A 26,914-nucleotide genomic window follows, 5' to 3' on the forward strand; every position below is an offset into this window, starting at 1 on the left:
GTGAGCACAGAGGGTGATGGGTGAGCGGGACTGGATGCGAGTTAGGACACGGGGGCAGTGAGCACAGTGGGTGATGGGTGAGTGGGACTGGGTGCGAGTTAGGACATGGGGGCAGTGAGCACAGAGGGTGATGGGTGAGTGGGACTGGGTGTGAGTTAGGACACGGGGCAGTGAGCACAAGGGGTGATGGGTGAGTGGGACTGGGTGTGAGTTAGGACACGGGGCAGTGAGCACAGGGGGTGATGGGTGAGCGGGACTGGGTGCGAGTTAGGACACGGGCAGCGAGCACAGGGGGTGATGGGTGAGTGGGACTGGGTGTGAGTTAGGACACGGGGCAGTGAGCACAGGGGGTGATGGGTGAGTGGGACTGGGTGTGAGTTAGGACACGGGGCAGTGAGCACAGGGGGTGATGGGTGAGCGGGACTGGGTGCGAGTTAGGACACGGGGCAGTGAGCACAGGGGGTGATGGGTGAGCGGGACTGGGTGCGAGTTAGGACACGGGGCAGTGAGCACAGGGGGTGATGGGTGAGTGGGACTGGGTGTGAGTTAGGACACGGGGTCAGTGAGCACAGGGGGTGATGGGTGAGTGGGACTGGGTGCGAGTTAGGACACGGGGCAGCGAGCACAGGGGGTGATGGGTGAGTGGGACTGGGTGTGAGTTAGGACACGGGGCAGCGACCACAGGGGGTGATGGGTGAGTGGGACTCGGTGCGAGTTAGGACACGGGGCAGTGAGCACAGGGGGTGATGGGTGAGTGGGACTGGGTGTGAGTTAGGACACGGGACAGTGAGCACAGGGGGTGATGGGTGAGTGGGACTCGGTGTGAGTTAGGACACGGGGTCAGCGGGCACAGGGGGTGATGGGTGAGTGGGACTCGGTGTGAGTTAGGACACGGGGCAGTGAGCACAGTGGGTGATGGGTGAGCGGGACTCGGTGTGAGTTAGGACACGGGGTCAGCGGGCACAGGGGGTGATGGGTGAGCGGGACTGGGTGCGAGTTAGGACACTGGGCAGCGAGCACAGTGGGTGATGGGTGAGCGGGACTGGGTGTGAGTTAGGACACGAGGTCAGCGGGCACAGGGGGTGATGGGTGAGTGGGACTCGGTGTGAGTTAGGACACGGGGTCAGCGGGCACAGGGGGTGATGGGTGAGTGGGACTGGGTGCGAGTTAGGACACTGGGCAGCGAGCACAGTGGGTGATGGGTGAGCGGGACTGGGTGTGAGTTAGGACACGGGGGCAGTGAGCACAGGGGGTGATGGGTGAGTGGGACTGGGTGTGAGTTAGGACACAGGGCAGTGAGCACAGGGGGTGATGGGTGAGTGGGACTCGGTGTGAGTTAAGACACAGGGGCAGTGAGCACAGAGGGTGATGGGTGAGCGGGACTGGGTGCGAGTTAGGACACGGGGGCAGTGAGCACAGGGGTGATGGGTGAGCGGGATTGGGTGCGAGTTAGGACACGGGGGCAGTGAGCACAGGGGGTGATGGGTGAGTGGGACTCGGTGTGAGTTAGGACACAGGGGCAGTGAGCACAGAGGGTGATGGGTGAGCGGGACTGGATGCGAGTTAGGACACGGGGGCAGTGAGCACAGTGGGTGATGGGTGAGTGGGACTGGGTGCGAGTTAGGACACTGGGCAGCGAGCACAGTGGGTGATGGGTGAGCTGGACTGGGTGTGAGTTAGGACACGGGGTCAGCGGGCACAGGGGGTGATGGGTGAGTGGGACTCGGTGTGAGTTAGGACACGGGGTCAGCGGGCACAGGGGGTGATGGGTGAGTGGGACTGGGTGCGAGTTAGGACACTGGGCAGCGAGCACAGTGGGTGATGGGTGAGCGGGACTGGGTGTGAGTTAGGACACGGGGGCAGTGAGCACAGGGGGTGATGGGTGAGCGGGACTGGGTGCGAGTTACGACACGAGGATGTGAGCACAGGGGGTGATGGATGTGCGGGTCTCGGTGCGAGTTAGGACACGGGGCAGCGAGCACAGTGGGTGATGGGTGAGTGGGACTGGGTGTGAGTTAGGACACAGGGCAGGGAGCACAGGGGGTGATGGGTGAGCGGGATTGGGTGCGAGTTAGGACACGGGGGCAGTGAGCACAGGGGGTGATGGGTGAGCGGGATTGGGTGCGAGTTAGGACACGGGGGCAGTGAGCACAGGGGGTGATGGGTGAGTGGGACTCGGTGTGAGTTAGGACACAGGGGCAGTGAGCACAGAGGGTGATGGGTGAGCGGGACTGGATGCGAGTTAGGACACGGGGCAGTGAGCACAGTGGGTGATGGGTGAGTGGGACTGGGTGCGAGTTAGGACATGGGGGCAGTGAGCACAGAGGGTGATGGGTGAGCGGGACTTGGTGTGAGTTAGGACACGGGGTCAGCGGGCACAGGGGGTGATGGGTGAGTGGGACTCGGTGTGAGTTAGGACACGGGGCAGTGAGCACAGTGGGTGATGGGTGAGCGGGACTCGGTGTGAGTTAGGACACGGGGTCAGCGGGCACAGGGGGTGATGGGTGAGCGGGACTGGGTGCGAGTTAGGACACTGGGCAGCGAGCACAGTGGGTGATGGGTGAGCGGGACTGGGTGTGAGTTAGGACACGGGGGCAGTGAGCACAGTGGGTGATGGGTGAGTGGGACTGGGTGCGAGTTAGGACACGAGGATGTGAGCACAGGGGGTGATGGGTGAGCGGGTCTCGGTGCGAGTTAGGACACAGGGCAGCGAGCACAGTGGGTGATGGGTGAGTGGGACTGGGTGTGAGTTAGGACACAGGGCAGTGAGCACAGGGGGTGATGGGTGAGTGGGACTCGGTGTGAGTTAGGACACAGGGGCAGTGAGCACAGAGGGTGATGGGTGAGTGGGACTGGGTGTGAGTTAGGACACGGGGCAGCGAGCACAGGGGGTGATGGGTGAGTGGGACTCGGTGCGAGTTAGGACACGGGGCAGTGAGCACAGGGGGTGATGGGTGAGAGGGACTGGGTGTGAGTTAGGACACGGGGTCAGTGAGCACAGGGGGTGATGGGTGAGTGGGACTGGGTGCGAGTTAGGACACGGGGCAGTGAGCACAGGGGGTGATGGGTGAGTGGGACTGGGTGTGAGTTAGGACACGGGGCAGTGAGCACAGGGGGTGATGGGTGAGAGGGACTGGGTGTGAGTTAGGACACGGGGCAGTGAGCACAGGGGGTGATGGGTGAGCGGGACTGGGTGCGAGTTAGGACACGGGCAGCGAGCACAGGGGGTGATGGGTGAGTGGGACTGGGTGTGAGTTAGGACACGGGGCAGTGAGCACAGGGGGTGATGGGTGAGCGGGACTGGGTGCGAGTTAGGACACGGGCAGCGAGCACAGGGGGTGATGGGTGAGTGGGACTGGGTGTGAGTTAGGACACGGGGCAGTGAGCACAGGGGGTGATGGGTGAATGGTACTGGGTGTGAGTTAGGACACGGGGCAGTGAGCACAGGGGGTGATGGGTGAGTGGGACTCGGTGTGAGTTAGGACACGGGGCACAGTGGGTGATGGGTGAGTGGGACTGGGTGTGAGTTAGGACACGGGGCAGTGAGCACAGGGGGTGATGGGTGAGTGGGACTGGGTGTGAGTTAGGACACGGGGCAGTGAGCACAGTGGGTGATGGGTGAGTGGGACTCGGTGTGAGTTAGGACACGGGGTCAGCGGGCACAGGGGGTGATGGGTGAGTGGGACTCGGTGTGAGTTAGGACACGGGGCAGTGAGCACAGTGGGTGATGGGTGAGCGGGACTCGGTCTGAGTTAGGACACGGGGTCAGCGGGCACAGGGGGTGATGGGTGAGCGGGACTGGGTGCGAGTTAGGACACTGGGCAGCGAGCACAGTGGGTGATGGGTGAGCGGGACTGGGTGTGAGTTAGGACACGGGGTCAGCGGGCACAGGGGTTGATGGGTGAGTGGGACTCGGTGTGAGTTAGGACACGGGGTCAGCGGGCACAGGGGGTGATGGGTGAGTGGGACGGGGTGCGAGTTAGGACACTGGGCAGCGAGCACAGTGGGTGATGGGTGAGCGGGACTGGGTGTGAGTTAGGACACGGGGGCAGTGAGCACAGGGGGTGATGGGTGAGTGGGACTGGGTGTGAGTTAGGACACGGGGCAGTGAGCACAGGGGGTGATGGGTGAGTGGGACTCGGTGTGAGTTAGGACACGAGGGCAGTGAGCACAGGGGGTGATGGGTGAGCGGGACTGGGTGTGAGTTAGGACACGGGGGCAGTGAGCACAGGGGGTGATGGGTGAGTGGGACTGGGTGTGAGTTAGGACACGGGGCAGCGAGCACAGGGGGTGATGGGTGAGTGGGACTCGGTGCGAGTTAGGACACGGGGCAGTGAGCACAGGGGGTGATGGGTGAGTGGGACTGGGTGTGAGTTAGGACACGGGGCAGTGAGCACAGGGGGTGATGGGTGAGAGGGACTGGGTGTGAGTTAGGACACGGGGCAGTGAGCACAGGGGGTGATGGGTGAGCGGGACTGGGTGCGAGTTAGGACACGGGCAACGAGCACAGGGGGTGATGGGTGAGTGGGACTCGGTGTGAGTTAGGACACGGGGCAGTGAGCACAGTGGGTGATGGGTGAGCGGGACTCGGTGTGAGTTAGGACACGGGGTCAGCGGGCACAGGGGGTGATGGGTGAGCGGGACTGGGTGCGAGTTAGGACACTGGGCAGCGAGCACAGTGGGTGATGGGTGAGCGGGACTGGGTGTGAGTTAGGACACGGGGGCAGTGAGCACAGTGGGTGATGGGTGAGTGGGACTGGGTGCGAGTTAGGACACGAGGATGTGAGCACAGGGGGTGATGGGTGAGCGGGTCTCGGTGCGAGTTAGGACACAGGGCAGCGAGCACAGTGGGTGATGGGTGAGTGGGACTGGGTGTGAGTTAGGACACAGGGCAGTGAGCACAGGGGGTGATGGGTGAGTGGGACTCGGTGTGAGTTAGGACACAGGGGCAGTGAGCACAGAGGGTGATGGGTGAGTGGGACTGGGTGTGAGTTAGGACACGGGGCAGCAAGCACAGGGGGTGATGGGTGAGTGGGACTCGGTGCGAGTTAGGACACGGGGCAGTGAGCACAGGGGGTGATGGGTGAGAGGGACTGGGTGTGAGTTAGGACACGGGGTCAGTGAGCACAGGGGGTGATGGGTGAGTGGGACTGGGTGCGAGTTAGGACACGGGGCAGTGAGCACAGGGGGTGATGGGTGAGTGGGACTGGGTGTGAGTTAGGACACGGGGCAGTGAGCACAGGGGGTGATGGGTGAGAGGGACTGGGTGTGAGTTAGGACACGGGGCAGTGAGCACAGGGGGTGATGGGTGAGCGGGACTGGGTGCGAGTTAGGACACGGGCAGCGAGCACAGGGGGTGATGGGTGAGTGGGACTGGGTGTGAGTTAGGACACGGGGCAGTGAGCACAGGGGGTGATGGGTGAGCGGGACTGGGTGCGAGTTAGGACACGGGCAGCGAGCACAGGGGGTGATGGGTGAGTGGGACTGGGTGTGAGTTAGGACACGGGGCAGTGAGCACAGGGGGTGATGGGTGAATGGTACTGGGTGTGAGTTAGGACACGGGGCAGTGAGCACAGGGGGTGATGGGTGAGTGGGACTCGGTGTGAGTTAGGACACGGGGCATAGTGGGTGATGGGTGAGTGGGACTGGGTGTGAGTTAGGACACGGGGCAGTGAGCACAGGGGGTGATGGGTGAGTGGGACTGGGTGTGAGTTAGGACACGGGGCAGTGAGCACAGGGGGTGATGGGTGAGTGGGACTCGGTGTGAGTTAGGACACGGGGTCAGCGGGCACAGGGGGTGATGGGTGAGTGGGACTCGGTGTGAGTTAGGACACGGGGCAGTGAGCACAGTGGGTGATGGGTGAGCGGGACTCGGTGTGAGTTAGGACACGGGGTCAGCGGGCACAGGGGGTGATGGGTGAGCGGGACTGGGTGCGAGTTAGGACACTGGGCAGCGAGCACAGTGGGTGATGGGTGAGCGGGACTGGGTGTGAGTTAGGACACGGGGTCAGCGGGCACAGGGGTTGATGGGTGAGTGGGACTCGGTGTGAGTTAGGACACGGGGTCAGCGGGCACAGGGGGTGATGGGTGAGTGGGACGGGGTGCGAGTTAGGACACTGGGCAGCGAGCACAGTGGGTGATGGGTGAGCGGGACTGGGTGTGAGTTAGGACACGGGGCAGTGAGCACAGGGGGTGATGGGTGAGTGGGACTCGGTGTGAGTTAGGACACGGGGCACAGGGGGTGATGGGTGAGTGGGACTGGGTGTGAGTTAGGACACGGGGCAGTGAGCACAGGGGGTGATGGGTGAGTGGGACTGGGTGTGAGTTAGGACACGAGGATGTGAGCACAGGGTGTGATGGGTGAGCGGGTCTCGGTGCGAGTTAGGACACGGGCAGCGAGCACAGGGGGTGATGGGTGAGTGGGACTGGGTGTGAGTTAGGACACGGGGCAGTGAGCACAGGGGGTGATGGGTGAGTGGGACTGGGTGTGAGTTAGGACACGGGGCAGTGAGCACAGGGGGTGATGGGTGAGTGGGACTCGGTGTGAGTTAGGACACGGGGCACAGGGGGTGATGGGTGAGTGGGACTGGGTGTGAGTTAGGACACGGGGCAGTGAGCACAGGGGGTGATGGGTGAGTGGGACTGGGTGTGAGTTAGGACACGGGGCAGTGAGCACAGGGGGTGATGGGTGAGTGGGACTCGGTGTGAGTTAGGACACGAGGGCAGTGAGCACAGGGGGTGATGGGTGAGCGGGACTGGGTGTGAGTTAGGACACGGGGGCAGTGAGCACAGGGGGTGATGGGTGAGTGGGACTGGGTGTGAGTTAGGACACGGGGCAGCGAGCACAGGGGGTGATGGGTGAGTGGGACTCGGTGCGAGTTAGGACACGGGGCAGTGAGCACAGGGGGTGATGGGTGAGTGGGACTGGGTGTGAGTTAGGACACGGGGCAGTGAGCACAGGGGGTGATGGGTGAGAGGGACTGGGTGTGAGTTAGGACACGGGGCAGTGAGCACAGGGGGTGATGGGTGAGCGGGACTGGGTGCGAGTTAGGACACGGGCAACGAGCACAGGGGGTGATGGGTGAGTGGGACTGGGTGTGAGTTAGGACACGGAGCAGTGAGCACAGGGGGTGATGGGTGAGTGGGACTGGGTGTGAGTTAGGACACGGGGCAGTGAGCACAGGGGGTGATGGGTGAGCGGGACTGGGTGCGAGTTAGGACACGGGGCAGCGAGCACAGAGGGTGATGGGTGACTGGGACTGGGTGTGAGTTAGGACACGGGGCAGTGAGCACAGGGGGTGATGGGTGAGTGGGACTGGGTGTGAGTTAGGACACGGGGCAGTGAGCACAGGGGGTGATGGGTGAGCGGGACTGGGTGTGAGTTAGGACACGGGGCAGTGAGCACAGGGGGTGATGGGTGAGCGGGACTCGGTGCGAGTTAGGACACGGGGCAGTGAGCACAGGGGGTGATGGGTGAGTGGGACTCGGTGTGAGTTAGGACACGGGGTCAGTGAGCACAGGGGGTGATGGGTGAGTGGGACTGGGTGTGAGTTAGCACACGGGGTCAGTGAGCACAGGGGGTGATGGGTGAGTGGGACTGGGTGCGAGTTAGGACACGGGGCAGCGAGCACAGGGGGTGATGGGTGAGCGGGTCTGGGTGCGAGTTAGGACACGGGGTCAGTGAGCACAGGGGGTGATGGGTGAGTGGGACTGGGTGCGAGTTAGGACACAGGGGCAGTGAGCACAGAGGGTGATGGGTGAGCGGGACTGGGTGCGAGTTAGGACACGGGGGCAGTGAGCACAGGGGGTGATGGGTGAGTGGGACTGGATGCGAGTTAGGACACGGGGGCAGTGAGCACAGTGGGTGATGGGTGAGTGGGACTGGGTGCGAGTTAGGACACGGGGGCAGTGAGCACAGTGGGTGATGGGTGAGTGGGACTGGGTGCGAGTTAGGACACGGGGCAGTGAGCACAGGGGGTGATGGGTGAGTGGGTCTGGGTGCGAGTTAGGACACAGGGCAGCGAGCACAAGGGGTGATGGGTGAGTGGGACTCGGTGTGAGTTAGGACACAGGGCAGCGAGCACAAGGGGTGATGGGTGAGTGGGACTGGGTGCGAGTTAGGACACAGGGCAGCGAGCACAAGGGGTGATGGGTGAGTGGGACTCGGTGCGAGTTAGGACACGGGGCAGTGAGCACAGGGGGTGATGGGTGAGCGGGACTCGGTGTGAGTTAGGACACAGGGCAGCGAGCACAAGGGGTGATGGGTGAGTGGGACTGGGTGCGAGTTAGGACACGGGGGCAGCGAGCACAGGGGTTGATGGGTGAGCGGGACTGGGTGCGAGTTAGGACACAGGGCAGCGAGCACAAGGGGTGATGGGTGAGTGGGACTCGGTGCGAGTTAGGACACAGGGCAGCGAGCACAGGGGGTGATGGGTGAGTGGGACTCGGTGCGAGTTAGTACACGGGGCAGCGAGCACAGGGGGTGATGGGTGAGCGGGACTCGGTGTGAGTTAGGACACGGGGGCAGTGAGCACAGGGGGTGATGGGTGAGTGGGACTCAGTGCGAGTTAGGACACGGGGCAGCGAGCACAGGGGGTGATGGGTGAGCGGGACTCGGTGTGAGTTAGGACACGGGGGCAGTGAGCACAGGGGGTGATGGGTGAGTGGGACTCAGTGCGAGTTAGGACAGGGGATGCAGCGAACACAGGGGGTGATGGGTGAGTGGGACTCGGTGCGAGTTAGGACACGGGGCAGCGAGCACAAGGGGTGATGGGTGAGTGGGACTCAGTGCGAGTTAGGATATGGGGGCAGCCGAGTTTTAGATCACCTCTAGTTTACGTCGGGTAGAATGTAGGAAGAAGTGAGAGACAGGGGAAAGGGGATGGAGGGGCGGGGAGGCGATGAAGAGATTGAGGGGAAGGAGTGAGAGAGGGAAGGGGAGAGAGAGAGAGACGGGAAAGGATAGAGAGTGAGGGGAGAGAGGGTGTGGCGAGGGAGGAATGAGTAAGAGACAGGGAGAGCGAAATAGCGGGAAAGGGAGAGCGGGGTAAAAAGATGTCGAATGGGAAAGGCAGAGAGAGATTTGGATGGATAGAAAGTGTAACAGAGACAAAAGCCTGTTGTTGGATGGTCGGTCCTGGAGCTGTTTAATATTTATCATTAAAACTCTTGTTAATATTTATGATTGAAACTTTTCCGAATAGACAGTGAATTTTGAGGAGGCCCCTGGGAGTTTTAAACTCATGACCCCTGGTTTATTGGACCAGTTCTCTAACCCCTGAGCTATGGAGCCACCTGCTTTGGGAAAGACACGGGAAGGAGCAGGAAAGAGAGGGGAAGGGAAAAGAGTGAGTGAGAGGGGGGAGGGGAGAGAAAGAGAGCGGGAAGGGGAGAGAGAGAGATGAGAACCTGCAGTTTCAGGGTCAGTCTCAGAGCTGTTTAATATTTATAATTAAAGCACTTGTTAATTGACGTTGAATTTAAATACTGAGACGAATTTTGAGTTGGCCCCAGTGAGATTTGAACTCACTGATTTACGAGACCAGTGCTCTAACCCCTGAGCTATGGAGCCACCTGTTTGAGGAAACACAGGGAAAGGAACAGGAAAGAGAGGGGAAGGGAAAAGAGAGAGTGGAAGGAGTGAGAGAGAGGGGGAAGGCGAGAGAGAGGGGAAGGGGAGAGAGTGGGGAAGAGAGGGAGGTGGGGCAGAAGAGGGAGGGAATGGAGAGAGGGAGAGTGTGGAAGGGGGGAGAGAGAGGGGAAGGAGTGGGAGAGAGAGAGGGAGAGGAGCGAGTCGGAGGGAAAGGGGATGGGGAGACAGGGAGGAAGAGAGAGGGGCAGGGGAGAGAGAGGGAAGAAGGGGAGAGAGATGTTAAGGGGAGAGAGGGGGAAGGAGTGAGAGAGAGAGGGGGAGGACAGAGAGGGGGAGAACCTGAAAGGAAAGGGAAAAGAGAGAGACGGGAGTGTAAGAGTGTGGTGGTGGTCCCGGGGGTCAGGTTCACCTCTGACCTACTTGAGCGGTTCGAATCGCCCCCACTCCCTTGGGTTCGAGACTCTGGATTTATTTGGGGGGGTGTGACAAAGTGCAAAGGTCACTGGTTTGGTGCAAAAGAACTTTGATTTTATTAAAGACAAGAAAATACAATGTCAAAACTTATAATCACTCTGATAAAGAACAATACATTACACATTCAAAGGGGGTGTACAGTAAAATGACACCTCCCACCTCCCCATACCTAATCCTAGCTAGGTTAGACTCCAGGGCAGGCAGGGACTATGCTTACCAATCCTTTCTGGTCAGTTAGCGGTAGTTCCCGGTTTCAGGGTTCCTTGAATTGTGTAGGTTCTGCTTGCCGTACCCCGAACGTCGGAGAAGACTTCTAGCTGCACAATCTTCAGTTGGGTTGAGTCCACTGATGCGGTAAAGCACGTTTTGGATCTATGGGGTAAGTACCCAGTTTTCTTCGTTAGAAATAGGTTCAAAGTCTCTTTAGGTAATGTTTTCACCTGTTGGTAGTCAGGGCTTAGATTGTAGATTGGAAACTTTCGATTCTTCGGTTTCTTCCAGTTGGAGTTTATTTGGAGTTTGGTCGATCGCGGTGGTTTTTCATTGATACCACGTTGGCTGTGGTCAGTTGTTGCTGCGATGGTGATGTTCTTCCTTCAGGACTTCAGGACTTCGAGGCTGGAGAAGTTAGTTTACAACGGTCGCGTTGGTTTCTCTCCCTTCTTGATGACACAAGCGTGGTCTCGGTTGTATGGCAAAGTATGTCATACCCTCTGTTAAAACAGGGGCCAGTTATACGGTTTGAGTGGTTCTAATCTTCACGCCAAATCAGTCCAGGATTCTTTGTTTGAATTTGGCGGGCTTGACTCCTCTTTGAAATATTTTGGCGGGCTCATTCAAAGTTAATATGTTTTGGGTGGGTTGATGTTCGATAAACTGCTTTCTGGTGCAAATATTAGTTTGGTAATCGCAATATCCTTTTGTGCTTAGTTTTTCGCACACAGGCTGGATTGGGCCTCTTTGTGATGTATATGCTGAAATGGTTTTCCCGATTCAGTTTGATGGTTCGGTATCTCTGGGTTATTTGTTGTAATGTTAATGTCTCTTGTGGAGAAGGATTCTCGAATACCCATTTCTCCAGACAAGTTATGTCAGTCCCAACACCCAGACAGTCTCAATAATCAAGTTGTCTCCTGTTCGTTCTTTAGGCCCGCCCACAGCCTTGAATTTGTCTTCAAAAAGTCCAAAATTCTTTTAAAGTTCATAATTTCTTCCATAAGCACTTCAGGGTTCCAAACTTTCCGATCGATAGTCCCAAATTAAATTTCCTTTCGAATGAGCCCAAACACTGTGAGGGGGTTCTTCTGAATTTTGCATCCTTTCAAGGGGGAAGAGAGTGGGAGGAATGAGAGACAGGTGTCTAAATACTAAAATTAAGCCGCAGTGAGATTTGAACTCACAACCGCTGGTTCACTAGACCAGTGCTCTAACCCCTGAGCTATGGACGCACCTGCTCTTAAAAAAAGAGGGGAAGGAGCAGGAAAGAGATGGACAGGGACAAGAGAGAGTGGAAGGAGGGAGAGAGAGTGGAAAGGGGAAAGAGAGGGAAGGGAAGGGGAGAGAGTTGGGAAGGAGTGAGAGAGAGGGAAGGGAAGACAGCGAGAAAGAGAGGGAGGTGGGAAACGAGAGGGAGGGGATGGAGAGAGAGAGAGTGTGGAAGGGGGAGAGAGAGGGGAAGGCAAGAGAGTGGGAAAGGGGAGAGAAAGGGGGAAGGGGAGAGAGAGTGAATGGAGTGAGAGAGGGAAGATGAGGCAGGGAGGAAGAGAGAGGGGAATGGGGAGAAAGGGAGTAGGAGGGGAGTAGGAGGGGAAAGAGTGAGAGAGAGTGAAGGGGAGAGTGAGGGGTAGAACCTGAAAGGAAAGGGAAAGGAGGGAGACAGGAGGGTAGGAAAAGGTGTAAGTGAGTGAGGGAAGGGGAAAAGAGGGGAAGGAGAGAGAGAGAGGAGCAGGGGAGTATGAGGGGGAAGGGGAGAGAGAGGAGAAAATGGGTAGAAAAGAGAGAGGGAACGGGTGAGAGAGAGGGGGAAGGGGAAAGAGAGGGAGGGGAACGGGAGAGAGGGAGGTGAAGGGGAGAGATAGCGAGAGAAGGGGAGAGGGAGAAGGGAGGAAAGGGAGAGAGAGGGTGAAGGGGAGCGAGAGAGGGGGAAAGTGAGCGTGAAAAGAGAGTGAGGGAAGGGGAGAGATAGGGGAAGGAGAAAGACAGAGAGGAGGAAATGGGTAGAGGCGAAAGAGGGAACATGTGAGTGAGAGGAAGGGGAAGGGGAGAGAGTGGGGAAGGGGAGAGAGTGGGGAAGGGGAAAGAGAGGGGGGAAACTTGAAAGGAAAGGGAAAAGAGGGAGACGGGAGGGAAAAGGGAGAAGAGAGTGGGAGGAATGAGAGAGAGGGGGAAGGAGAGAGAGAGGGAAGGGAAGGAGAGTGGGGAAGGGGAGAGAGAAAGACGGAAGGGGAGAGAGAGTGGATGGAGTGAGAGAGGGAAGGGGAGAGGGGGGGCGAACGAGTGAGAGAGAACGAAGGGGAGAGTGAGGGGAACGAGTGAGAGAGAGGGAAGGGGAGAGTGAGGGGAAGGAGTGAGAGAGAGGGAAGGGGAGAGTGAGGGGAAGGAGTGAGAGAGAGGGAAGGGGAGAGTGAGGGGAAGGAGTGAGAGAGAGAGAAGGGGAGAGTGAGGGGAACGAGTGAGAGAGAGGGAAGGGGAGAGTGAGGGGAAGGAGTGAGAGAGAGGGAAGGGGAGAGTGAGGGGAAGGAGTGAGAGAGAGGGAAGGGGAGAGTGAGGGGAAGGAGTGAGAGAGAGACGGGGAAGAGGAGAGACAGAGGGAACACCAACAATAATGTATATTTATATAGCGCCTTTAACGTAGTGAAACGTCCCAAGGTGCTCCACAGGAGGATTATGGGATAAAAATTTGACACCGAGCCACAAAAGGAGATATTAGGGCAGGGCTTGGTCAAAGAGGTCGGTTATTAGGAGCGTCTTGAAGGAGGAAAGAGAGGTAGAGAGGTGGAGAGGTTTAGGGAGGGAGTTCCAGAGCTTGGGGCCCAGGCAACAGAAGGCCCGGCCACCGATGGTGGAGCGATTATAATCAGGGATGGTCAGGAGGGCAGAATTAGAGGCGTGCAGACATCTCGGGGGGTTGTGGGGCTGGAGGAGATTACAGAGATAGGGAGGGGCGAGGGGCTGGAGGAGGTTACAGAGATAGGGAGGGTTGTAGGGGCTGGAAGAGATTACAGAGATAGGGAGGGCCATGGGCCATGGAGAGATTTGTAAACAAGGATGGGAATTTTGAAATCGAGGTGATGCTTAACCGGGAGCCAATGTAGGTCAGCGAGCACAGGGGGGTGATGGGTGAGCAGGACTGGGTGCGAGTTAGGAAACAGGACAGTGAGCACAGTGGGTGATGGGTGAGCGGGACTGGGTGCGAGTTAAGACACAGGGCAGTGAGCACAGGGGGTGATGGGTGAGTGGGACTGGGTGCGAGTTCAGACACAGGGCAGTGAGCACAGGGGGTGATGGGTGAGCGGGACTCGGTGTGAGTTAGGACACGGGGGCAGTGAGCGCAGGGGGTGATGGGTGAGTGGGACTGGGTGCGAGTTAAGACACAGGGCAGTGAGCACAGTGGGTGATGGGTGAGCGGGACTGGGTGCGAGTTAGGACACGGGGGCAGTGAGCGCAGGGGGTGATGGGTGAGTTGGACTGGGTGTGAGTTAGGACACGGGGGCAGTGAGCGCAGGGGGTGATGGGTGAGTGGGACTGGGTGCGAGTTAAGACACAGGGCAGTGAGCACAGTGGGTGATGGGTGAGCGGGACTGGGTGCGAGTTAAGACACAGGGCAGTGAGCACAGGGGGTGATGGGTGAGTGGGACTGGGTGCGAGTTCAGACACAGGGCAGTGAGCACAGGGGGTGATGGGTGAGCGGGACTCGGTGTGAGTTAGGACACGGGGCAGTGAACACAGGGGGTGATGGGTGAGCGGGACTGGGTGTGAGTTAGGACACGGGGCAGTGAACACAGTGGGTGATGGGTGAGCGGGACTGGGTGTGAGTTAGGACACGGGGCAGCGAGCACAGTGGGTGATGGGTGAGTGGGACTCGGTGCGAGTTAGGACACGGGGCAGCGAGCACAGGGGGTGATGGGTGAGTGGGACTCGGTGCGAGTTAGGACACGGGATCAGCCAAGTTTTGGATCACCTCTGGTTTATATTGGGTAGAATGTGGGAAGAATTGAGAGACAGGGGGAAGGGGAGTGAGAGGTGGGGAGCGGAAGGGGGAGAGAGAGAGACAGGAAAGGATAGAGAGTGGGTGTGGCAAGGGAGGGGGGAGACGGGCAAAGCGAGATCGCGGGAAAGGGGGTAAAAGATGCAGAATGGGGGTCGGCAGAGAGAGATTTGGATGGAGAGAAAGTGTAATAGAGACGACAACCTGTTGTTCCAGGGTCGGTATCAGAGCAGTTTAATATTTATAATTAAAGCCCTTGTTAATTGACGGTGAATTTAAATATTGAGCTAATTTTGAGTATGCCCCACTGAGATTTGAACCCACGACCCTGATTTACTAGACCAGTGCTCTAACCCCTGAGCTATGGAACCACCTGCTTTGGAAAACGCAGGGTAAGGAGCAGGAAAGAGAGGGGAAGGGAAAAGAGAGAGTGGAAGGAGTGAGAGAGAGGGGGAAGGGGAAATAGAGGGAGAGGGAAGGGTGGCGATGGAGTGAGTGAGAGAGGATAATGGATGAGAGCGGAAGGGGAGAGTAAGTGATGGAAGGGGAGAGAGGGGAAGGGGAGAGGGGGGAAGGGGATAGAGATGGGAAGGGGAGAGGGGGGAAGGGGAGAGGTGGGAAGGCAAGAGAGGGAGGAGGCAAGGGAGAGAGAAAGGAAGGGGAGAGAGAGGGAGAACGGGAGACTCTGAAAAGAAAGGGAAAAGAGAGCGCGAGAGGAAGGAGGGGAGGGAGGGAAGTGGAGAGTGAAAAGGCGAGGGGAAGGGGAGAGAGGGTGGAGAGACTGGGTTGGCGAAAGAGACAGAGTGAGCGGAGAGAGGGGGTGAGAGAGTGGATAGCGGAGAGAGAGGGTGAGGCGAGGGAGGGGAAAAGGGGGAGAAGGGAATGAGTGAGAGACAGGAAAGCGATAAAAAGGTTTAGAACAGGTCGTGATGAGGAAGGGAGAGAGAGAGTGTCAGAGACACAAGAAGGAGGAGAGAGGGGGGATCCTGTTGTTGCAGGGACAGTCTTGGAGCTGTTTGATATTTATAATTAAAGCCCTTGTTAATTGACAGTGAATTTAAACACTGAGCTAATTTTGAGTAGGCCCCAGTGAATTTTGATCTCACGACCCCTGGTTTACGAGACCAGTGCTCTAACCCCTGAGCTATGGAGCCACCTGCTCTGGGACAGACAGGGGAAGAAGCAGGAAAGAGAGGGGAAGGGAAAAGAGAGAGTGGAAGGAGTGAGAGAGAGGGGGAAGGGGAGAGAGATCGGAAAGAGAAAGAGGGAGGAGGCAGGGGAGACTCCTGCCTCCGTCTCTTCAATATTCGCCTCTCAACATCGATATATCGGGTCTTTCACGTAGTAAAACATCCCAAGGCAACTCAGTCACACTCTGCCCCAATCTCTCTGTCTCTCAATCTCTTTCTCTCTCTCCCTCTGTCTCTCTCTCTCTCTGTCTCTCTCTCTCTCTGTCTCTCTATCACTTTCTCTCTGTCGCTCACTGTCTCTCGAGCCGGAAGGGGTTAGAGAGGGGGAAGGGGAAAGTCAGAAGGGAAAGGAGCGAGAGAGAGGGAGGAGAGAGATTGAGGAGTGAGTGGAGAGAGAGGAGCGGAGAGTGGGAAGGGGAGAAAGCGGGGGAAAGGAACAGCGTGAGGGAAGGAGAGAGTGAGAAGGGGAAGGGGAGAGAGCGAGAGAGAGAGATGGAGAGAGAGAGGAGCGTGTCAGTAGTTGTTATTACATCGATAGTCCACTAGGTGGGGCTTTATTAGAGGAAGAGAGAGGGAAGGGGAGAGTGAGGGGAAGGAGTGAGAGAGAGGGAAGGGGAGAGTGAGGGGAAGGAGTGAGAGAGAGGGAAGGGGAGAGTGACGGGAAGGAGTGAGAGAGAGGGAAGGGGAGAGTGAGGGGAAGGAGTGAGAGGGAGGGAAGGGGAGAGTGAGGGGAAGGAGTGAGAGAGAGGGAAGGGGAGAGTGAGGGGAAGGAGTGAGAGAGACGGGGAGAGTGAGGGGAAGGAGTGAGAGAGAGACGGGGAAGAGGAGAGTGAGGTGAAGGAGTGAGGGAGAGGGAAGGGGAGAGTGAGGGGAAGGAGTGAGAGAGAGGGAAGGGGAGAGTGAGGGGAAGGAGTGAGAGAGAGACGGGGAAGAGGAGAGACAGAGGGAACACCAACAATAATGTATATTTATATAGCGCCTTTAACGTAGTGAAACGTCCCAAGGTGCTCCACAGGAGGATTATGGGATAGAAATTTGACACCGAGCCACAAAAATAGAAATTAGTGCAGGTGAAGAGGTCGGTTTTAAGGAGAGTCTTGAAGGAGGAAAGAGAGGTAGAGAGGCGGAGAGGTTTAGGGAGGGAGTTCCAGAGCTTGGGGCCCAGGCAACAGAAGGCCCGGCCACCGATGGTGGAGCGATTATAATCAGGGATGGTCAGGAGGGCAGAATTAGAGGAGTGCAGACATAAGGACATAAGAACATAAGAACTTGGAACAGGAGTAGGCCATCTAGCCCCTTGAGCCTGCTCCGCCATTCAATAAGATCATGGCTGATTGTGGGGTTACAGAGATAGGGAGGGATGTAGGAGCTGGAGGAGATTACAGAGATAGGGAGGGGTGTGGGAAGTTACAGAGATAGGGGGGGTTGTGGGGCTGGAGGAGGTTACAGAGATAGGGAGGGGTGTAGGTGCTGGAGGAGGGTACAGAGATAGGGAGGGGTGTAGGGGCTGGAGGAGATTACAGAGAAAGGGAGGGTTGTGGGGCTGGAGGAGATTACAGAGATAGGGAGTAGTGAGGGGCCATGCAGGGATTTGTAAACAAGGATGAGAATTTTGAAATCGAGGCATTGCTTAACCGGGAGCCAATGTAGGGCAGCGAGCACAGGGGGAGATGGGTGAGTGGGACTGGGTGTGAGTTAGGACACGGGGGCAGTGAGCACAGGGGGTGATGGGTGAGCGGGACTCGGTGCGAGTTAGGACACGGGGCAGTGAGCACAGGGGGAGATGGGTGAGTGGGACTGGGTGTGAGTTAGGACACGGGGGCAGTGAGCACAGGGGGTGATGGGTGAGCGGGACTCGGTGCGAGTTAGGACACGGGGCAGTGAGCACAGTGGGTGATGGGTGAGCGGGACTGGGTGCGAGTTAGGACACGGGGGCAGTGAGCACATGGGGTGATGGGTGAGTGGGACTCGGTGCGAATTAGGACACGGGGCAGTGAGCACAGGGGGTGATGGGTGAGTGGGACTCGGTGCGAGTTAGGACACGAGGCAGTGAGCACAGGGGGTGATGGGTGAGCGGGACTGGGTGCGAGTTAGGACACGGGGGCAGTGAGCACAGGGGGTGATGGGTGAGCGGGACTCGGTGCGAGTTAGGACACGGGGCAGCGAGCACAGGGGGTGATGGGTGAGCGGGACTCGGTGCGAGTTAGGACACGGGTCAGTGAGCACAGGGGGTGATGGGTGAGCGGGACTGGGTGCGAGTTAGGACACGGGGGCAGTGAGCACAGGGGGTGATGGGTGAGCGGGACTCGGTGCGAGTTAGGACACGGGTCAGTGAGCACAGGGGGTGATGGATGAGCGGGACTCGGTGCGAGTTAGGACACGGGGGCAGTGAGCACCGGGGATGATGGGTGAGCGGGACTCGGTGCGAGTTAGGACACGGGGCAGTGAGCACAGGGGGTGATGGGTGAGCGGGACTCGGTGCGAGTTAGGACACGGGGTCAGTGAGCACAGGGGGTGATGGGTGAGCGGGACTCGGTGCGAGTTAGGACACGGGGCAGTGAGCACAGGGGGTGATGGGTGAGTGGGACTCGGTGCAATGAGCACAGGGGGTGATGGGTGAGCGGGACTGGGTGCGAGTTAGGACACGTGGGCAGAGAGCACAGGGGGTGATGGGTGAGTGGGACTGGGTGTGAGTTAGGACACGGGGCAGCCGAGTTTTGGATCACTTCTAGTTTATATTGGGTGGAATGTCGAAAGAAATGCGAGAGAGGGGAAGGGATAGAGAGTGTGGCGAGTGAGGGGCAAGAGGGGAGAGGGAAATGAGTGAGAGACGGGGAAAGCAAGAATAAGATGTAGAATGGGTCAGGGAGAGAGAGTGTAAAGGACACAAGGAGGAGGAGAGGGGAGCCTGTTGTTTCAGGAACAGTCTTGGAGCTGTTTAATATTTATAATTAGGCCCCACGGAGATTTGAACCCATGACCGCTGGTTTACAAGACCAATTCTCTAACCCCTCAGCTATGGAGCCACCTGCTCTGGGAAAGATAGGGGAAGGAACAGGAAAGAGAGGGGAAGGGAAAAGAGAGAGTGGAAGGAGTGAGAGAGAGGGAATAGAGACAGCGAGAAAGAGAGGAAAAGAGAGGGAGGGGATGGAGAGAGAGAGAGTGGAAGGAGGGAAAGAGAGGGCTAGGGGTGGGAGAGAGAAAGGGGCGAAGGGGAGAGAGAGGAAGGAAGAGGAAAGAGATGTTAAGGGGAGAGAGGGCGAAGGAATGAGAGAGATTGGAGGAAATGGGTAGAGGAGAGAGAGGGAAACGGGAGAGTGCGGAAGGGGAGAGAGAGGGGAATGAGTGATAAAGAGAAATGGGGAGAGCGGCAGAATGTGTAGTGATGGGGAAGATAGGGAGAGAGGGAGAATGAGAAAGGGGGCGAAAGGAGAATAGGAGAGCTTTGTGTTTCAGGGTCAGTCTCAGAGCTGGTCAATATTTATTATTAAATCCCTTGTTAATTGACAGTGAATTTAAATACTGAGTTAACTTTGAATAGGCCCCAGTGAGATTTAAACCCACAACCACTAGTTTACTAAACCAGTGCTTTAACCCCTGAACTATGGAGCCACCTGTTCCAGCGAAAACAGGGGAAGGATCAGGAAAGAGAGGGGAAGGGAAAAGGAGTGCGGAGGGAGGGGAAGGAGAGAGAGTGGGGAAGGAGTGAGAGAGTGGGAAGAGGAGACAGCGAGGAAGAGAGGGAGTTGGGGAAAGAGAGGGAGGGGATGGAGAGAGAGAGTGTGGAATGGGGGGAGAGAGAAGGGAAGGAGTGGGAGAGAGGGGGGGCAGGGGAGAGAGATGTTTAGGGGAGAAAGGGGAAAGGAGTGAGAGAGAGGGGGGAGTGCAGAGAGGGGGAGAACCTGAAAGGAAAGGGAAAAGAGAGAGACGGGAGTGTAAGGGTGTGGTGGTGGTCCCGGGGGTCAGGTTCACCTCTGACCTACTTGAGCGGTTCAAATCGCCCCCACTCCCTTGGGTTCTCGACTCTGGATTTATTTGGGGGGGTGTGACAAAGTGCAAAGGTCAATGGTTTGGTGCAAAACAACTTTGATTTTATTAAAGACAAGAAAATACAATGTCAAAACTTATAATCACTCTGATAAAGAACAATACATTACACATTCAAAGGGGGTGTACAGTAAAATGACACCTCCCACCTCCCCATACCTAATCCTAGCTAGGTTAGACTCCAGGGCAGGCAGGGACTATGCTTACCAATCCTTTCTGGTCAGTTAGCGGTAGTTCACGGTTTCGGGGTTCCTTGAATTGTGTAGGTTCTGCTTGCCGTACCCCGAACGTCGGAGAAGACTTCTAGCTGCACAATCTTCAGTTGGGTTGAGTCCACTGATGCGGTAAGGCACGTTTTGGATCTATGGGGTAAGTACCCGGTTTTCTTCGTTAGAAATAGGTTCAAAGTCTCTTTGGGTAATGTTTTCACCTGTTGGTAGTCAGGCCTTAGATTGTAGACTGGAAACTTTCGATTCTTCGGTTTCTTCCAGTTGGAGTTTATTTGCAGTTTGGTCGATCGCGGTGGTTTTTTATTGATACCACGTTGGCTGTGGTCATTTGTTGCCGCGATGGTGATGTTCTTCCTTCAGGACTTCAGGACTTCGAGGCTGGAGAAGTTAGTTTACAACGGTCGCGTTGGTTTCTCTCCCTTCTTGATGACACAAGCGTGGTCTCGGTTGTTTGGCAAAGTATGTCACACCCTCTGTTAAAACAGGGGCCAGTTATACGGTTTGAGTGGTTCTAATCTTCGCACCAAATCAGTCCAGGATTCTTTGATTGAATTTGGCGGGCTTGACTCTTCTTTGTAATATTTTGGCGGGCTCGTTCAAAGTTAATATGTTTTGTGTGGGTTGATGTTCGATAAACTGTTTCCTGATGGAAATATTAGTTTGGTAATCGCAATGTCCTTTTGTGCTTAGTTGTTCGCATACAGGCTGGATTGGGCCTCTTGGTGATGTATATGCTGAAATGGTTTTCCAGATTCAGGTTGATGGTTGGCTATCTCTGGGTTATTTGTTGTAATGTTAATGTCTCTTGTGGAGAAGGATTCTCGAATACCCATTTCTCCAGACAAGTTATGTTAGTCCCAACACCCAGACAGCCTCAATAATCAAGTTGTCTCCTGTCAGTTCTTTAGGCCCGCACACAGCCTTGAATATGTCTTTAAAAATTCCAAAATTCTATTCCAAGTTTGTAGTTTCTTCCATAAGCACTTTAGGGTTCCAAGCTTTCCGATCGATAGTCCCAAATTAAATATCCTTTTGAATGAGCCCAAACACTGTGAGGGGGTTCATCTGAATGTTGCATCCTTTCAAGGGGGAAGAGAGTGGGAGGAATGAGAGACAGGTGTCTCAATACTAAAATTAGGCTGCAGTGAGATTTGAACTCACGACGCCTGGTTGATAAGACCAGTGCTCTAACCCCTGAGCTATGGAGCCACCTACTCTGAGAAAGACACGGGAAGGAGCAGGAAAGAGAGGGGAAGGGAAAAGAGAGAGTGGAAGGAGGGAGAGAGAGGGGAAGGAGAGAGAGTGGGGAAGGAGAAAGAGAGGGATGGGAATGGGAGAGAGTGGGGAAGGAGTGAGAGAGATGGAAGGGGAGACTGGTCTTTGGCCAGGGACTCCCAGGTGTCGGTGGGGATGTTGCACTTTATCAGGAAGGCTTTGAGGGTGTCCCTTGTAACGTTTCCTCTGCCCACCTTTGGCTCGCTTGCCGTGAAGGAGTTCCGAGTAGAGCGCTTGCTTTGGGAGTCTCGTGTCGGGGCATGCGGACCGCCCAGCAGATAGCTCTTGGTCGGCTGGTGCGGACACGATGGGCCGAAATGGTCTCCTTCCCTGCTGTAAGTTTCTATGAGTCGATGATATATCGGTGTCTCTGAGACTGGATGTGGAAAAGGTGGGATACAGACTGGGGGTGGGAAGTGAAAGTACTGTGGGCAGATTGTAAAGTGCGGAGTGAGTGGTTCCTGTTGATGGTGTCAGCCTGTCGCTGATTGACGGTCAATTCAGTAACAGAAGCCAAAATTGAGTAGGGCCCAGTGAGATTTGAACCCACAACCCCTGGTTTACAAGACCAGTGCTCTAACCCCTGAGCTATGGAGCCACCTGCTCTGAGAAAGACACGGGAAGGAGCAGGAAAGAGAGGGGAAGGGAAAAGAGAGAGTGGAAGGAGGGAGAGAGAGGGGAAGGAGAGAGAGTGGGGAAGGAGAAAGAGAGGGATGGGAATGGGAGAGAGTGGGGAAGGAGTGAGAGAGTTGGAAGGGGAGACTGGTCTTTGGCCAGGGACTCCCAGGTGTCGGTGGGGATGTTGCACTTTATCAGGGAGGCTTTGAGGGTGTCCCTTGTAACGTTTCCTCTGCCCACCTTTGGCTCGCTTGCCGTGAAGGAGTTCCGAGTAGAGCGCTTGCTTTGGGAGTCTCGTGTCTGGGACATGCGGACTATGTGGCCCTGCCCAGCAGATAGCTCTTGGTCGGCTGGTGCAGACACGATGGGCCGAAATGGTCTCCTTCCCTGCTGTAAGTTTCGATGAGTCGATGATATATCGGTGTCTCTGAGCCTGGATGTGGAAAAGGTGGGATACAGACTGGGAGTGGGAAGTGAAAGTGCTGTGGGGAGATTGTAAAGTGCGGAGTGAGTGGTTCCTGTTGATGGTGTCGGCCTGTCATCGATTAACGGTCAATTCAGTAACAGAAGCCAAAATTGAGTAGGCCCCACTGAGATTTGAACCCACGACCCCTGGTTTACAAGAGCAGTGCTCTAACCCCTGAGCTATGGAGCCACCTGTAACACCAGCTCCTGTTTACATCTTACTATTGTTAACAAGGAGGTGGGGCCCGAATAATCATTCTCGGTGATTCATCCCTGAACATTGACAGAATCTTACAGCACACAAGGAGGGCCATTCGGCCCATCGTGTCTGTGTCGGCTCTGTGAGAGAGATTAGTGCTTGGAAGTTGTAAAAGGAGGGAGAGAGGGGAATGAGTGGGAGAGGGAATGGGAGAGAGAGGGGGAAGGAGTCAGCCAGAGGGTAATGGGAGAGAGCGTAATGGGAGAGAGTGAGTGGGGGAGGGGAGCAAGATGGGAAGTCGAGAGAGGGAGGAGGCAGGTGAGAGAGAAAGGAAGGGGAGAGAGAGGGAGCAGGGGAGAATCTGAAAAGAAAGGCAAAAGAGGGAGAGAGAGGAGTGAGGGGAGGGAGCGGAAGGAGAGAGAGGGGAAGGGGAGAGAGAGAGGGAAAGGGGAGAGAGAGATGGAGAAAGTGAGATTGCGGGAAAGTGAGAGGAGTTAAAAAAAAAAATGTCCAACGGGTCGTGATCTGGAAAGCAGAGAGACAGGGAAAGGTGTGAGGGGAGCCTATAGTTCCAGGGTCAATCTCAGAGCTGTTTAATATTTATAATCAATGCCTTTGTGAATTGACGGTGAATTTAACTACTGAACTAATTTTGAGTAGGTTGCAGTGAGATTTGAACCCACGATACCTGGTTTACTAAATACTGTTTGAAGAATGAGGAGGGGGTCAGTGAAACACTCAGATTGTGTCTCATCCCCCAGACTCCTGCCTCCGTCTCTTCAATATTCACTTCTCAACATCGATATATCGGGTCTTTCACGAAGTAAAACATCCCAAGGCAACTCAGTCACACTCTGGCTCTGTCTCTCTTTCTCTCTGTCTCTCTCTCTTTCTTTCTGTCTCTCACCTTCTCACTTTGTCCCTCGAGCGGGGAGACTAGAGCGGGGGAAGGGGAGAGAGAGGGAGAAGGGGAGAGAGGGGGGGGATGGGAGAGATGGGGAGGGGAGAGTCTGAAGGGAATGGGGAGAGCGAGAGCTAGGGAATGAAAGGGAGGATGGAGGGGATGGACACTGGGGAGGGGAGGGAGAAGGAGAGGGTGGGGAGAGAGAGAGGAGGGGAGAAAATGAAAAGGGAGAGGGGAAGGAGTGAGCGAGAGGGTAATGGGAGAGAGAGGGGTAAGGCGAGAGCGAGAGACGGGAGGGGAAAGAGAGGGAAGGGGAGAGAGAGCGGGTGGAAGGTGAAAGTGATGTTAAGAGGAGTGATGGGGAAGGAGTGAGAGAGAGAGAGGAAGGAGTGAGAGAGCGAGGAAGGGGAGAGAGAAAGGGGAAGGGGTGAGAGGGAGAAGGGGAGAATCTGAAAGGAAAGGGAAAAGAGAGAGAGAGAGGAGGGAGGGGAGGAAAGGGAGCGGAGAAGGAGGAGGGAGAGGGAGAGTGGAAAGGCAGAGTCGGAAGGGGAGAGAGTGGGACGGGAAGAGGGTGAGGCGAGGGAGGGGAAAGGGGGAGAGGGGAACGAGTGAGAGACGGGGAAAGCGAGATAGCGGGAAAGTGAGAGAGGAATAAAAAGATGTGGAACGGGTCGTGATTGTTGTGTACACATGTAAACGTCACCAATATGTAAGACTTGCCACTAGGGGGCACACCTGTGGGAGACCCAATGGTCACCTGTACACCCTGGGACAAGCAGGTATATAAGGTGACTCACCATACTGCTTCCCCACCCTGGAGTCTGAATAAAGAGCACAAGGTCACCACAGTTTGAGCTTGCAATACAGTCCTGTGGATTTATTCTGAACATCACTCACTGGCGACGAGTAACGGATCACCAACCTTCACACGGTAATGGCTGCCGTTGGTCTTGTTGAGGGATTTGTTGAGGGTGATGATTTGGGAAGCCTTCGTTGAGCGTCCCGACCGGTACTACGTCGCCAATGAACAGGACGAGGCTGAGAGAGGGCGATCAAGACCAGGGCGATTCTCCTCACCGTATGTGGGTCTCCGATATACGGCCTGCTCAAAAACCTGCTGGCACCGGTCAAACCAGAGGAGAAGACTTACACAGAGCTGTGTGTGCTGGTGTGGGAACGCCTCAAGCCGAAGGAGAGCACCTTAAAGGCCAGGTATCACTTTTACACCCACCGGCGCTCCCAGGGCCAGAAGATTCCTTGCGGGGCAGTACGGTTTTTGCGGGATCTTTGCGGGAAATGTTGCCGAACGGTTTCGTGCTCGGAATCGGTCACGAGGTCATCCTTCGCAAGCTGCTGTCTGCCGGATCCCGGGATAAACGGGTCCTTTTCGGAATGGGAGGCAGTGACTAGTGGGGTGCCGCAGGGCTCAGTGCTGGGACCCCAGCTATTTACAATATACATCAATGATTTAGATAAAGGAATTGAGTGTAATATCTCCAAGTTTGCAGATGACACTAAGCTGGGTGGCGGTGTGAGCTGTGAGGGGGACGCTAAGAGGCTGCAGGGTGACTTGGACAGGTTAGGTGAGTGGGCAAATGCATGGCAGATGCAGAATAATGTGGATAAATGTGAGGTTATCCACTTTGGAGGCAAAAACAGGAAGGCAGAATATTATCTGAATGGTGACAGATTAGGAAAGGGGAGGTGCAACGAGACCTGGGTGTCATGGTACATCAGTCATTGAAAGTTGGCATGCAGGTACAGCAGGCGGTGAAGAAGGCAAATGGTATGTTGGCCGACATAGCGAGGGGATTTGAGTATAGGAGCAGGGAGGTCTTACTGCAGTTGTACAGGGCCTTGGTGAGGCCACACCTGGAATATTGTGTTCAGTTTTGGTCTCCTAATCTGAGGACGTTCTTGCTATTGAGGGAGTGCAGCGAAGGTTCACCAGACTGATTCCCGGGATGGCTGGACTGATATATGAGGATAGACTGGATAAACTGGACCATTAAACACTGGAGTTTAGAAGGATGAGAGGGGATCTCACAGAAACGTATAAGATTCTGACGGGACGGGAAGAATGTTCCCGATGTTGGGGAAGTCCAGAACCAGGGGACACAGTCTAAGGATAAGGGGTAAGCCATTTAGGACTGAGATGAGGAGAAACTTCTTCTCTCAGAGAGTTGTTAACCTGTGGAATTCCCTGCCGCAGAGAGTTGTTGAGGCCAGTTCATTGGATATATTCAAGAGGGAGTTAGATGTGGCCCTTACGGCGAAAGGGATCAAGGGGTATGGAGAGAAAGCAGGAAAGGGGTACTGAGGTGAATGATCAGCCATGATCTTATTGAATGGTGGTGCAGGCTCGAAGGGCCGAATGGCCTACTCCTGCACCTATTTTCTCTGTTTCTATGTTTCTATCTGAGCAAGGCCATCACGACAGCCCAGGCCTTCATATCCACGAGCGATAACACGAAACAGATTCGAAGCTCACCGGCAAGTACTGTGCATAAAATAATGTATTCAGCAGGCAGAACGGCACAGGACAGGGCCCACATGACCGCAGAGGCCAGACCTAGGCCTCGAGTGACTCAGAGTCCGCCGTGGGCCGTGAACGCGTATCCATTAGCACCATGTTGGCGCTGCTGGGGTCAGCCATCGAGCCCATCAATGTCGATTCAAGCCCTGTGTGTGCAAGGGCCGTGGAACAATGGGGCACCTCCAGCGAATGTGCAAACGGTCTGTGACTCACCACGTGGCAGAGTCAGGAGAGGACCATCGATCCAGCGAGGGTCACGCTGAACGAGCAGGAGAGGCAACTCAACCTGAGGCTGAAGGGGAAGTACATGGGGTACACACCTTCACCACCAAAAGCCCTCCGATAATGTGAAAAGTTGGACCTAACGGCACTCCAGTCTCCATGGAACTAGACACGGGGGCGGGTCAATCAATAATGAGCCAGAAGGCATTCGAGAGGCTGTGGGGGGGGGCGACAGAGCACAATGACCCAAGCTGATCCCGATTCAGGCAAAGCTGGGCACCTACACCAAGGAACTGAGACCAGTTATTGGTAGTGCGGGCATAAGGGTATCCCATGAGGGAGCGGTGCACGATTTACCTCTGTGGATTGTTTCAGGTGATGGGCCAATGCTGCTTGGTAGAAGGTGGATGGGGAAGATTCGATGGAACTGGGAAGGCCTCTGCGTACCTTCTCTGGCGAACAACCTCTCCCCTTGCTCAAAGGCTGAGCAAGCCCCCCACCTTCAGCTGAACCAGGCGTCGAAGTGCAGATCCATTTGCAGAGCCGCGAGGCACAGGCCGCTCATCGCGACCACCAGGAGGCGAAGACCAACCGAGCAGCGGTTACAGACGGAGGGTACCCAGCACCCGAAGCCGACGACCTCTTGGCGGCGACGGAAGAGGCTCCAGGTCGACCAAGCGGAGTGGGGCTCCGGCCGAAACCATCCGAATGTGTCTTCCCGACGCCAGAGGCGGAAATCCCTGGGGAGGAAGATGGCGGCAGTCGAGAGAAGCGTCCAGACCACGGGTCGAGAGAAACGTCCAGACCACGGGATGTGGCCGCAACGGAACAGAGGCATGTGTTGGCCAGCGAGGAAGGCCACTGGGTTTGGGGCAAAGGTAAAGGGGGGGGCCGCTGAGAAGGCCAGGAACCCACTATGTCCCAATAAGTTGTTTGCACTGTGGAACCCATGTGA

At 56.3% G+C, this 26,914-nt stretch overlaps 4 non-coding genes across 4 annotated transcripts; all 4 read right to left on the minus strand.

The window, feature by feature from the left end:
- Positions 1–15,354: 15,354 nt before the first annotated feature.
- trnat-cgu (transfer RNA threonine (anticodon CGU)) lies at positions 15,355–15,427 on the minus strand. The gene has a single exon. It is a non-coding gene; the product is annotated as a tRNA-Thr (tRNA).
- Positions 15,428–20,876: 5,449 nt separating this feature from the next.
- Positions 20,877–20,949, minus strand: trnai-uau (transfer RNA isoleucine (anticodon UAU)). The gene has a single exon. It is a non-coding gene; the product is annotated as a tRNA-Ile (tRNA).
- Positions 20,950–21,540: 591 nt separating this feature from the next.
- trnat-ugu (transfer RNA threonine (anticodon UGU)) lies at positions 21,541–21,613 on the minus strand. Its single transcript has one exon. It is a non-coding gene; the product is annotated as a tRNA-Thr (tRNA).
- A 602-nt stretch (positions 21,614–22,215) lies between these two features.
- trnat-ugu (transfer RNA threonine (anticodon UGU)) lies at positions 22,216–22,288 on the minus strand. Its single transcript has one exon. It is a non-coding gene; the product is annotated as a tRNA-Thr (tRNA).
- Positions 22,289–26,914: the final 4,626 nt, after the last annotated feature.

The sequence above is a fragment of the Pristiophorus japonicus genome, unplaced genomic scaffold (genome assembly GCF_044704955.1).
Source record: "Pristiophorus japonicus isolate sPriJap1 unplaced genomic scaffold, sPriJap1.hap1 HAP1_SCAFFOLD_288, whole genome shotgun sequence".
Lineage (NCBI taxonomy): Eukaryota > Metazoa > Chordata > Chondrichthyes > Pristiophoridae > Pristiophorus > Pristiophorus japonicus.